Here is a 13,008-nt window from a genome sequence, read left to right on the forward strand (position 1 = left end):
TCACCGCATAAGGTTTCACTATAAGCACGTTCACCATAAAGGGACTTCACTACACAAATAACGAGAAAAGAAACGAAATCTCCATCCTGAATTTTAAAAATGCAATTAAAATCGGCGCAGACCCACTGAGCCTTGCCAAATCCTGCTTTAAATAACAGTTTGGAGAATCACAAACTTCAATTACTTTTGGCAATGTCTTGGTTTTCCATGAGGCACTACAGGTTATTAAATGTCATAGCTATTTAGCTTGCTAATGAATAGTTTATCCTACATTCAATTAGGCTGGTTTTCCCTCTGTTTTTTTTTGTTTTGTTTTGTTTTGTTTTCTCTCTCCTTTTTTTTTTTTGAACCCACTCAAAGAATTGATGATAATTAAGGGAAAGCTGTCAAGGGTCCAGGTTTCTTTATCCAAGATATCTTTATAGTTCTAGGGCTACCTAGGGTAAAAATCTGGCTTCATCTTATAAACCTAGTATCTATCTTCAACATCAGGAATGGCTGTCATAATGATGATAATAGTAAGAAAAATTGCAATTGTATGTTCTACACAACACCTTTCAAACCGTTCTGCATATTTCACATTTTTCTCTTAATACCTTTGTGTAGTAGAAAAAGAGCAGGTTTATTATTCTTTTTAAAGTCAATGAGGCAAAGGAGGATAAATGAATGTTCCCAGATATCAAACTTCATCATGAACAAAGCAGAATGAAACATGAACAGGTAATGTAGTGTTAATTCTGTGTTCATTTCATTGCATTATCCAGTTCCCTGGTTTCTCTCTCACTCTCAAGTGACTAAGGCATTGTTATCAAGGGATGCAAATAGTATTTTCATGTATTTTTGAATCACAAGATTACCAAGGTCTGATCAGCTGGACAGCAGTCTCTTCCTGATCAGTGATGCGCTTGTTTATTTCATAGCCCCGCTTTAATCAGGAGAGATTGTGGCCCTAGTGATTTTTGACATTCATAGAGAAGGACGAAATTGGACATAGACCCTGTGTAATTCAACAAGTATATTTGTGAAATGTACTTCAGAAGAGGCAAAATTAAAATCACCAATAACAAAACACCTAGCCATAAGAAAAATAGGCCAATTAAATAGCCCTTCAATCGGTATCAGCTCCTTCTGCAGGTCTAAAATGAGACTGCACTTCAGGGATTCTGGATCACACCCAGGCCAATTCAGTATTTCAAACCAGTCAGCATGTGCTCTGTCCTAGGTGCTAAGGTGAAGCATGTGGGAGACAGAAAGATGAGGAAGACACAGCTGGCCCCTTGCAGAGCTCTGTGGCAGTGGACTGCCCCAGCCCCACCCCAGCTCACACCAGGTGCCTCATGCATGTGAGGGCTCAGCCATTTTCGGAGCAAGCTCATTGTCACCACTATAAGAACAAATCTAGACAAAAAGTAGGTCCACCTGGTGAGCCAAATGTCTGGATCATTCTACAGAGGAGGGCTTCCAGCTCCCGTGTGGCTCAGCCACCCCTTCTCCTTCCAATTCCCACCCCAAAGTTCTCCTGCCCTGCCCACTTAGCTCCTGACGAAATTGACTGAGATATTGGTTCATGTAGGGCAGAAAAGGCAACGTGTCAGCCCAAAACTGGGACAAACTGCTTCTGCCTCGGGGGTGTTTTCAACCCTTACGCTGTGTTTTTGCCTCTCTACTTGTCTTCCTCACATGCCCCTGTCATGTCCTTATCTCTGGAATTGGAACCACCTGTCCAGACCCTGAGGCCCTCTGGCCCATCTGGTGTCCAACTCACCCCTTGGCCCTGACCACTTCTCACAAACAGAGCCCAGTCCCTAAACCTCAGGCCACTTCTGGGGCTCAGCATGTGCCAGCTCTCCTGGCACCCCCTCTTTCCGGCCTGAGGCTCAGGGAAGCTCACTCCCACATCTGGGGTAGCCAAAGTATAGCTAATATTTATTAAGCACTTACTAAGTACCAGGCACTCTTCTAAGCACATTGTATGTTTATTCAATCCTCACAATAGCCCTATAAAGTAGATATTATTATTATCCTCTTTTTAGGAAGGAAATTTAAACACAGAAAGATTAAATCATTTGTCTAAGGGTATCAGCCCCAGACCTTCAAGTAGCCTGTGCCTCGTTCTGTCACCCAGGCTGGGGTGCAGTGGTGTGAGCTCTGCTCACTGTAGCCTTGACCTCCTGGGCTCAAGGGATCCTCCCACCTCAGCCTCCCAAGTAGCCGGGACTACAGGCCTGTGCTACCATGCCCAGCTATTTTTTATTTTTCATAGAGAGGGGATTTCACTTTGTTGCCCAAGCTGTTCTCAAACTCCTGGCCTCAAATGATCCTCTTGTCTCAGCCTCCCAAAGTGCTGGGATTTTAGGCATGAGCCACAACGCCCAGCCTGAAACTTCTTAACAAAAAGTAGCTCCACAGGGATTGGTTAGAACACTCTTGGCCATAAATCCAGAATGCTAACTGGGCTCCTTCCTGCCAACACTTTTCTTTCTTAAAACCTCAGAATCTTAATGTGATGGTAAGAGAAAATGTGGTCATTGGGGGCCTTCCCAGGATCTCCACTACTCAGCAATCCCTCTCTCCACCCCACGTCCCTCTTCCTCGGGCATCCTGTTGCCACCCCTCTTTCTACAAGCAGAGCCCTCATTCTCTGCTGCCGCCCCAGGCCTTCAGCTGTTCTCCCGGCTCTTTGTTATTACACATTATCATTAATGGATCAGCCCCCCTCACAAGGTTTCCAAATAGAGGCCTGGCCCACCAGATCGTAAAGGTTAGGCCCATGTATTCCAGGGGGCTGTGTCAGATGAGGAATTCTATTAGAAAGCTTTGCATCTGGAGTTTTCTAATGGTGCCTTCAGGCAAAAAAAATTAAAATTAAACCACCAACCAACAACTCTTCTCCACCCCCACCACCCCCTTTCCAGCTTTCCCCACAGCAAGATTTCTGACTTGGTTAAATAGAATTCATTAATAAGCAAGGGGGAAAATCACTCCAGGCAGTTTACTCTCGAAAATGTAAACTGTTAAAACATTTTGTGGTTACAAGAATTCTGAAAATAATGTGTTGTTCTCTGGTGTTTCATGCTCTCTTAGGATCAACAATTTTCTGATACACACAGGAAGCGTTGAGATGGTCACACCTAAGACCATTTGCACCCAGCATTTCTTTCTGATGGTGATGTATTTGGAAGCTTGAAATCTGGAGCTGCAATTGTATTGGACTTCCTCTGCTTTCAGCTCTCTTATTTTCCCCCTAAAAATATGATTTATTTCCATGAGTGTGTGTAGTATATGAGCAATCCTTGGTACCCTTACAAGCACGAGATTTGTCCAGCCTTTCTCTCCTTCCGTCCCTGCTTCTCTCAGTCCCCCTCATCTCCACCCCCACCAGTCTCTCTCTCTCCATCTCACAGACACACATGCGCGCACGTACACACACACACACACACACACTAGGATGGGGGTGGTGTTCTAGAAAGTACCCAAGAAACAAGAGACAGGACTCTGGGAGGAGGGAACCGTGGAGTCTTCATTGCAGGGGGGTTCCCAACCTGTCTTTGTCTGAAAACTGGGCACTGGGCCAACCTCAGCCCCACGGATTGCCACTCTTGGCCTCCAGCCCAGTGATGGATCTGACTGTCATTTCCCTACCCCCAGCGAGGCAGGAGGCACACTGAGAAGAGGGACGAGCAGGAGAACACAGAGCTTGGCCTGGGAAAAGGGGTAGGAGTGGTGACGCTGGAGATAGGACTCAGCTGGGGAGGCGGGGGACCCCCTCTGGTCCCAGACCCTCCTGTCAGCTCCCAGCTCCTCTGTTAGAATCCATTATAAACAACCAGGGAGAGGAACAACTCCATCAGAAGAGCAGCACCAGGAGGCCAGAGGAGAGTCAGGCAAGCCAGGCTCTCTCACGTGGAACAATGAGCCCCTGGTAAACATTCATCTTATTCTTAAAACTCTGAAAGGGGAAGTCAACAGTCTTCGGGAATGAATTCCATAGTTTAATGCCCCGCACAAGCAAGAACTTCTTGCTGACACCCAACTTAAATCACTCATACAACAGACTGATCCCTATCTATTTAAAATGTGTTGCCATAGGCGGGAAAATAAGGCTGACAACATTTGGAAACCGACAAAGGGACAGCTTCCATGAACTTAAGAAAACACATAAAAGATAACTATAATAGCTATAAGATTCTCCTGCTTTGAATAGGTATTTTTTCCTGCACACTTTTTACATTTGGATATTGTTTGTAAATGTATTTCCCTATATTAAATGTATGGCATGTCAGAGGCATAAAGAATCTGAAAGCTCATCTAGCCCAATTTCCCTTACCTTTCTGATGAGGAAATAGAGACACAGAGAAGTCAAGTGACTAGTCCAAGGTCACACAGGGAGAAGGGTTGGAGAAAGAACTGGAATCCAGACAAAGCAGGCCACTTTCTTCTCTCTCTCTTTCTCTCTCCTCCCTCTCTCTCGTAATGCCTTCCTGCCTTTCTCAACTTCAACCTCATTTGAAAACTTTTAAGGAAATCTGTATTTCCTTCCGGGGTGCCAGCTCATATGTTATCTCTATTCATCTGTATCTCAGTCACTAGACTATAAATTGTGTGAAATCATGATCCATTTCTGTTTTCTTCTCCACTGAATCCTTAAGATTCAGAAAAAATAACTGGACTATAGTAGATCCCAAGTCTTTGTGAGTCATGCACAAATTAGTGGGAGAGTGATAATAATGTCACTATTGATACAGCACAGTCAGAGAAAAAGAATAATCAGGTGGTAGGTTGCAAAGAGGTTGCAAATGCCATCAGAAACCGTGTTTTGGTTCCATGGATTTTTCCTTTTGTAGTGAGTCACGGGTATTTGGTGCTGTGGAAGAAATCTGAATGCATATCCTAAGAAGACAGTGAATGTGCAGGAGAAATTTGGTAACTGTTCAAAAGTCCGTCTCACTCTAACAGACAAGAACCTTTGAGTCTATTCACACAATGACTGCCATCAGGTAAAGGAGAAGCCCATACAGATGCCAAATGAAAGCCTTACCTGGTGAACACTTCTCTGTGTCAGGGTTTTGCTCCCCAGTCGTGTGTGTCTTGAGGCACACAGCCTCACAGACTTCTCCAAGCTGAGACTCACCACTAGTGGCATGGCTGGAAGTCCTGAGTGATATTCACCTAATATTTCCAGCTCTCTGCTTTCCGGGCATATGGCAGGGATGCACTGCCTGGGACTTTTATAGCAGGCTGAGGCCATGGAACCAGATCTAGCCAGTGAGTTGTAAGAAGAGATTTTCGTTGCTGATTCCGGAATCTGCAGAGCTCTTTCCATTTGCCAAAGCAATGAGCAGTGTTCATGACAGTGGTTGTTACCTTAACCTGGTTCCCTGAGTGAGGAGACAGGAGAGCAGGGCCATGCAATGAATGCGGATCAGTGCAAGGGAAGGAAAGCCTTCCTTATTCCAAGCCACTAAGATTTGCACATTGTCACATAGTATGACCTAAGCCGACAGATCCCATGTGTGAAGTAATTTAAGGAGTTACCTAATGGGTGTGGCATTTAATAGTATTAAAAGCTGTGAAGAGAAAGTTATTCCTTTTTCAAATTTTTGTGGTCATTCGGGAGAGTCCAGAAGAAGCCTGGTTCTGAGGCTGACGAGGTTTTAACAGATTTCCTGCCCACCTTCCTTTTAAACGCAGAGCAGAACTTGAGCTTGGAGCATAGGGTGTCTGCTAGGATTTAATTCTATTGGTTTGTTTTCACATTTTGTTTTAGAGTGACCTCTATTTATGGAATGTGTTACTATGTTTTTTAAATATATGGAATGTCATAAACTTTCCTTTGAAAATTTATTTATTTAAATTATAGTAATGTAACTAACATTTCCACTGTGCTTACTACGTGACAGATCTATTTTAGGTTGTTGACATGTACTTATCTGTTTAACCCTCATAACAATCCTATGAAGTAGTTGCTATTTTTATCTCCACTTAATGGATGAGAAAACAGAAGCACAGAGGTTAATAAGCAGCCCAAGTTCCCCCAGTTAGTAAGTGATAGAGCCAGAATTCAAATCCAGATAGTCTGGTTCCACGATTTGTATGCTATGAGTTGATCTTTTAAAAATATTATTTCTCCTGTGGTTCAGTTGGTAGATGCCCATAGCAAAAATTATGAAGGTGGTACATGAATGATTATACTCTGGGAAACAATTATGTCCTCTTTTGTCGACCAGGAGATTTGGTTTGCCCTCTTGCCACAGGGTGACCTTTCACCAGACTCACCCACACGCATTCCTCTTCAGGTCAGAGAGTGCCTTGCCTGGTTCCTGCATAGGGCATGCAGGGCTCAGGAGCAGGAACTCCCAGCAAGAATCTTCTATGTGGCCATAGAAGGAAGATGTATTTGTGAGAGATGGAAGAAAAAGAAAAGGGGCTATAGATGATCAGATGGGAGTGAGTGAGTGAACATTTACGTCTGAAACTTTTCTCTTCGGAGATATCCTCCTTCCGGAAGCCTTGGAGCTGTGGGCACCCAATCAATACATACATGAGGTTCTTGCCACCCACATATAGTGCCAGCTAGCTCCAGCTGTTCCCAGGTCCTCTCTGTATAGAGGAATTAAAGGAGGCACCCTGATAACAATCCACTGATTAGAAATAGGTATTTCTGTGCATTTTGTTTTAAGATTTTCAGCCCTTGGAATATCTTGTGTAGACTACTTACTACTTCAAGTTTTACAGCAAAGGAATCTAAAATAAATTTCCTCTTGAAACTTATCTAGCATAGAACACTCCAGTTTCTTTGTGTGGTGGCTCGCTAATGTTATCGGGAAGCTTTTCTTGCTGAGATTATTGTGGCTTTAAGGCCTATAGATATTCTGGCAGGGAGAAAACTAGCTTCAAGGATCAATGAGTTTGAAAGGAGCCTTTCCTCAGTCAGGATGTACTGACTTTGGCTTCCCCAAGTAGGAAAAGCAGGTCTTTCTGAGTCTCTGCAGTCCCCAGGCCATTTTGTTCTTGCTATATTTTTTATTGTTGTGCCGCCTAAGCAAATGGAAATAAGGCTAGTGGTGAAAAGATGCACAAAAGAGGCTCAGACTCAGATGTTATTCAATGCAACATTATTTGGTGGTGGTTGGGATGGGAAATCCATATCCATTATTGATTAAACATAGGAAGTGTGAGTCAACAGACTGGTATCTCTTAGTCTTGTTACCTTCATCACCATTTCCTGGACAGCAAACCCAGTGAATCCTCTCCTACTACAATTTTCCCAATCAGCCAAGAGGACAATGTCTATTTCATGGACAGCAAACCCAGTGAATCCTCTCCTATCACAATTCTCCCAATCAGCCAAGAAGACGATGTTCATTTTATTTTCAAGGAATTTGTTATTGTTCCTCTAAATAATTAGAAATTACGGGAACACAGCTTCTCTTTCCAAATATTAAGAAAATGTACGTATTTAGGCAATAGATGGCAGTGTTTCCACAAATTTTAACATTGCAATAGCTCTTAGAGAAAGCTTAGCGCTCAGCTCTTCAGTAGCTTGCCGTGATCGTATAGTGGTTAGTACTCTGCGTTGTGGCCGCAGCAACCTCGGTTCGAATCCGAGTCACGGCAGGAGGGGGAGAAGGTTTTTGGAAGAGAATGAGACTGATCCCAAGCTGTATCGCATCTAAACAACATTTGCAACCAGACATGCAATCATGAAAATCAATAAAACAGAAACCATTATGAATATTTTCAACTTCAGGGAGATGACATATGCAGAGTGACTTTATTAATGCACTAATCCTGTTGCAAGTGTGTTGTGTGTGGGGTTTTTTATTTGCACTGACGGGTAATATGATAAAACTGGAGTGTAGTGGGCATGTAATTATTATTAATTACAACTACTTAAGCTCTGCTTTGAGCAGACTCGTCAAGTCTGCTTGCTTTTGAGCCTTGCCAGGGCCATACAGTAATAACAACCCTGAATTATTTGGAAAGATGTCAGCAGTAGATGTGGAAATCCTGTTTAACCAGGCATGAATTGTTGTTGGGAGGGTTTTTTCAGGATGACAGAGAGAAAATGAACTGTCCCTTATCAGTAATTGCAGGAAACATTTTGTTTCTATGATATGAACTGGCTGTAATTTAACTTTCCTGCATCATTGGATAATGGAAGAAGCCAGTTGTTGCTGAAAACGAAAATCTCTGAAGTGGGCATTTGGGTCTGATAAAGGGCATATTATAAGTAGACAACGGGGCTCGAACAATAAATAATGTCCATATATGGCAAAAAAATTTTTAATGACATTTTCCAAAAGACTGGGGTTTGTATTGTTTAAGTGGTTAAATGTTGAATTAATGTGAGAAACACAGCTTTAATGGGCCTTTCTCCAGGACTTAAAAACATGGACAATACAGCCTGAAAATGTCAACTGTAAGTATGTTATGATGAGGTTTTACTGCTCCAAAATTATACCCCACTATGTTTTAAATAAGGGGTCACCAGAAGGTGTTTTTTAATGCCCCAACCCCTGTCTCACAGACAGCCTAGCAAAAATTCATATTTGTTATTTATGTAATACTAAAAATATTTTCAAATAAAAACATGTGCAGAAACTAGAAACAGAATCTATCAAGTTCTTTCAGAGCCAGCAAATTCGTAGAAGTAATATTCTAGAAAAACTGCGGTAAATATCTCTTCTCCCTTTCCAAAAAAAGATCAGTCTCTGATTATGGACCCAAAAATATTGGCCTCATAGCATTATGAAGTAAGGAAAATGTGCTTATTTCCTCTTTCAATATCCACTTTCAAGACTATTTTCTACTCTGAGGTCTCCCCTTCCTAAATATGGCAAATTCCCCAGTCCTCACCCCTTGCCCCTTATCCCCCACAAATTCTGCTTTCCCTTCTGCAAAGAGTTTAACCTAGGCTTTGCCTCCAGTCTGCAAGTCCTTCTCAGCTGCCTGGTACTAATACTGTTTCAAGAAGACAGCTGAATTGCAATTGTTCTTACATTAAAACAGAATAAGCCCATATATGGTTATTTGTATTAAGAGGCTGAAAGTGCAATGAATTTCTCATTTGAAGAAGGAGATTGTGTTGGTCAGAATTCAATGGTTACAAGCTAAAGAAACAACATGTACTGATTTAGAGAGAACCATGTACCCAGGAATGGGTGTAGCAGGGGCTTAAGGAACAATTAGAACTAGGGAATAAAAGATGACCAGAACCAACTATCTCCATCTCACCCCATATTTCTTTCTGAATGTTGCCTTTATTCTCTGAAACTGACTTCTACATGGCAAGAAACATGGCAGCCGGAAGCAACTCCTGCCTTTTATATCTGAAGCATTGCCTCCAGCAGGAGATTACCTTAGTTACTGGTCAAAAAATACTAGGGAAGGATCTTATTGGCTTACCTTTGGTCAGGTGTCCATCACTGGACCAATCAGCTGTGTACATGGGGATAGATATATGTAGCATAAAAGAGAGCCCCTCCCTTGCCTTGAGGCCAGTCTCACAGTGAGAGCATTGTTAGCCCTAGAGACACCTCAGTTGTTTCCCTCAGAAGCCTTTCCCACTGCACTAGTCAAGCACACCATTTGGTGGCTACTTCCACCAACCCATGAGTTCAGTTGCCAAACTACTAACAAGTTTACTGCCTTGTTTAAAAGAAAAGCAGTGGGGGAGGGGAAGTCAGAATATGACAATGAGGGGAAGTCAGAATATGACAATCAGTCTGGACTCAAATTTGAGCATAGAGACACAGGGCAACTGCTTGGACCAGGGGAGCACTTCCTGTTTTCTCTCCTCTGTCTCACCAGGAGAGGCCTTTTTCCCCTGGATGACAGTGCTCCCATCTTAGCTAGGAAAAAGCACAAAATCTTCTTGACTCTACCAAATAAATCAACTTGAATTTGGGCAAGTTATCTAAGCTCTCACAGTAAAAAAAAAGGTGGAGAGAGGGGAGATATTACCTTGAGAATTGAAAGAATAATATACAAACAAACGAAAGCCACTTAGCACAGGAGCACATAGTAGAAATGCAACACTGGTGCCTAGCAGGCATGCAACAAATCATATTTATTCTTACTATTTTAAGGCTGCCTCGTGCCCTCACCTACCATCCAGCCTCCATTGATAGACTCTGTAGAGTGAGTTTTCCATTAGGAAAAGGACTCTTTACCATTGATTTCAGAAGTTTTTTTAAAAAAAATATGATTAAGTAAACTACAACCCAGGGGTAGAAGAAGAGTCAGGATCTACTGAGTGGCCAGATCCATGTCCAAGTTTGCAGTCTGGGTTCACTCTTCATGAGGTTATTGTGACTGAGCGTCATAATAACCAATGGTTGTTTTCGTCAACAAAGAGTTTGCTGTCATTGGGTTTCCTTCTTGCTGTTGTTAAAATGTGTTTTTATTCTAAAAGCAACACAATATTAAGTTGGTTTTCAGAAATGTTAAAGCCCAAGTTATGAGAGAAAATTCTAATTTTGAATTACATTGAGAAATTATCTGCTTTTAAATTTTGTAGAATCATTTGACAAATATCTCAAAGGCCCCATTATTTCCATGCCCATATTGTCTATATTTTATACCAAACCTAATACCTGTTCATGAAACATCAGGGAGACTATGATATAATCTTACAAAAACTGTCTCTCCAAAATGTCAGTCATAAAGCATTTCAGGGCCGGATGTGGTGGCTCACACCTGTAATCCCAGCACTTTGGGAGGCCGAGGTGGGTGGATCACTTGAGGTCATGAGTTCAAGACCAGCCTGGCCAAAATGACAAAACCTCCTCTCTACGAAAAATAAAAAAATTAGCCAGGCAAGATGGCGGGTGCCTGTCATCCCAGCTACTTGGGAGGCGGAGGCATGAGACTCACGTGAACCTGGGAGGCAGAGGTTGCAGTAAGCTGAGATCGTGCCACTGCACTCCAGCCTGGGTGACAGGATGAGGCTGTGTCTCAAATAAATAAATAAATAAATAAATAAATAAATAAATAAATAGCATTTCAGGAAAAGGCAAGCAATTCTCAGACTAGATTCCTTAACAAGTCTTTAATGAGGAAACATTAGAAAAAGGACAGAATCCTGATTTTGATCACATGGCTTTGACAACTGTAGTTTTCACCAGTTGCATTGTCATACCCTGGATCTGTTTATTCAAATTATAACATCATTTGCTCATTGAAAAGTCAGGACAGCTTTTTTTTTTCTTTTCTTTCTAGGGGTCAACTACCATGGCAAGGGGAAGTCTTAATTCGCTGTATTATCTGTTATTTTCTGTCCCTCGTGTGGTGTAGCAGCAGTCAGTGATCTACTAGAGTTTGTTCAAGCAAAAAAAAATTTTACCCATGTAACTGTAATTGAGTACCTGAATTAAAAATGCAGAACTACATGTGCTAGCTTTAGCACTATAAGTTTATGGCTTTACCTAAATGCCTCTTTCTTGCTTGCTCCCTCCAGTATAGTGGGACAGAGCTATCTTCTTAATCTCCACCATTAACCTATTGAATTGGAGAGGGTTTATATTACAATATTTTCTATGCCTACATTTTAGTGAGCTTTCATAAATAAAAGAAATTAACATTTATTTTTCTGATTAAGTCATAAATTGAATTCAAAGTAAATTAGTCATACAATGAATACTCTCTTATTTAAAAACCAAAATCGATTCCCAAATTATGAAGAATGTTAAGTGGTTTTTTTCCAATAAAAATATGCCAATGCATAGAAAATGATTCATTACATCAGAATCTGAATGGATGGAATTCACTTTCAGGGAGTACTGCTGGCCAGAGGGGTTGTTGCTGCAGGCCTCATGGTAGCGGTGGGGAGGGGGCGCTCCCAAGGTGCAGGACACTGGAGCAGCAGTGGACCCAGAGTGTCAGCTGGTGGTGGCTTTGCGAAAAGAAAGTGCTTACCCACCAACGGCTGCTGCAATTTCACCCGCAGGATCTGAGCATTGAGAGATGATGAAGGGACTATTCCCTCTGTAGCTCAGCCATAGGAAGCATGAGACATTGACAATTCTGCCGGTGCTCCTACTGTTCTAAGGCGTTATCACTTATCTAGTAACATCACCCTTAAAAGCTGAAGATCTGTGGCAAGGCCTGGAAATGTGGGCCTTGCAGGGAGGAAAATTCTGGCAAAAGCTAAATATGAGAGAAAGCTTTTCTAAAGAGACCTGGGTTCAGATCCTGCTTTTGCCACTCTTGACTCCTTGACTTTGGACTTGACCTCTTTGTACTTTGGTTTCTTAGCAAACCGGGGAGATTATGTGAATTAGGTAAGGGGATGTATATCTGGTGTGAATACTGATGACCAGTACTCCCCTTCCCTTCCTTTCCTTCCCAGAGCCATAAATTTGTTCTATGTTCTTTGTACGGACTTCCCAGCATACCAAAGTCAACCAAAAATAAACATGCCTTGGGTTGAGCCACTCTGATTGGCAGCAGCTGTAAGACGCGCATGTCTTCACCTAAGCTCTGTCATTTGATTGCAGGTCATGCGGCCACTAGAAGGGTGAACTTGTGTGTTCCAGTCCCTCTGATAATAAGCAAAGAGCCAGGCAGGGAGGTCTCGGTCAAGACGCGCCAGGATAAGCGAAATTGCCACTAGATGGCGCTGCTTTTTGTTGTTCATCAAAGACCGGGGGCTTTTTCTTTCTTTCTTTTTTTTTCTTCCACGGATTCCTGGCCCAGGGTGTCAGCATCCAGGATCCTAATCTTACCAGACCTCTCTGTTTTCTGAAGGAAGGTCCTATTTTCAGCATATTATCAAGATCAGAGGACCAAACAGACTCCACCTACAATCTGGGGGAATTACCTCAACAGTGTTGTCTTTAACCAGAGGTGATTTTAAAAGAATATATTGTATTTGAATGTCAACGTTCAAAGGCTTTGAAGCAGAAAATTCCATTTCAAAAGAAAGTGTGATTAATGAAGCCACATAAATCCTGTAGAGGCTGGAGCAATTTCAGAAATCACACCATACAAATCAAAGAAGCAGGT

The 13,008-nt window shown here is 42.2% G+C and overlaps 1 non-coding gene across 1 annotated transcript; it reads left to right on the forward strand.

Moving 5' to 3' along the window:
• The first annotated feature begins 7,545 nt into the window (after window positions 1–7,545).
• TRNAH-GUG (transfer RNA histidin (anticodon GUG)) lies at window positions 7,546–7,617 on the forward strand. The gene has a single exon. It is a non-coding gene; the product is annotated as a tRNA-His (tRNA).
• Window positions 7,618–13,008: the final 5,391 nt, after the last annotated feature.

This window comes from Hylobates moloch, unplaced genomic scaffold (assembly GCF_009828535.3).
Source record: "Hylobates moloch isolate HMO894 unplaced genomic scaffold, HMol_V3 SCAFFOLD_19, whole genome shotgun sequence".
NCBI classification, from domain to species: domain Eukaryota; kingdom Metazoa; phylum Chordata; class Mammalia; order Primates; family Hylobatidae; genus Hylobates; species Hylobates moloch.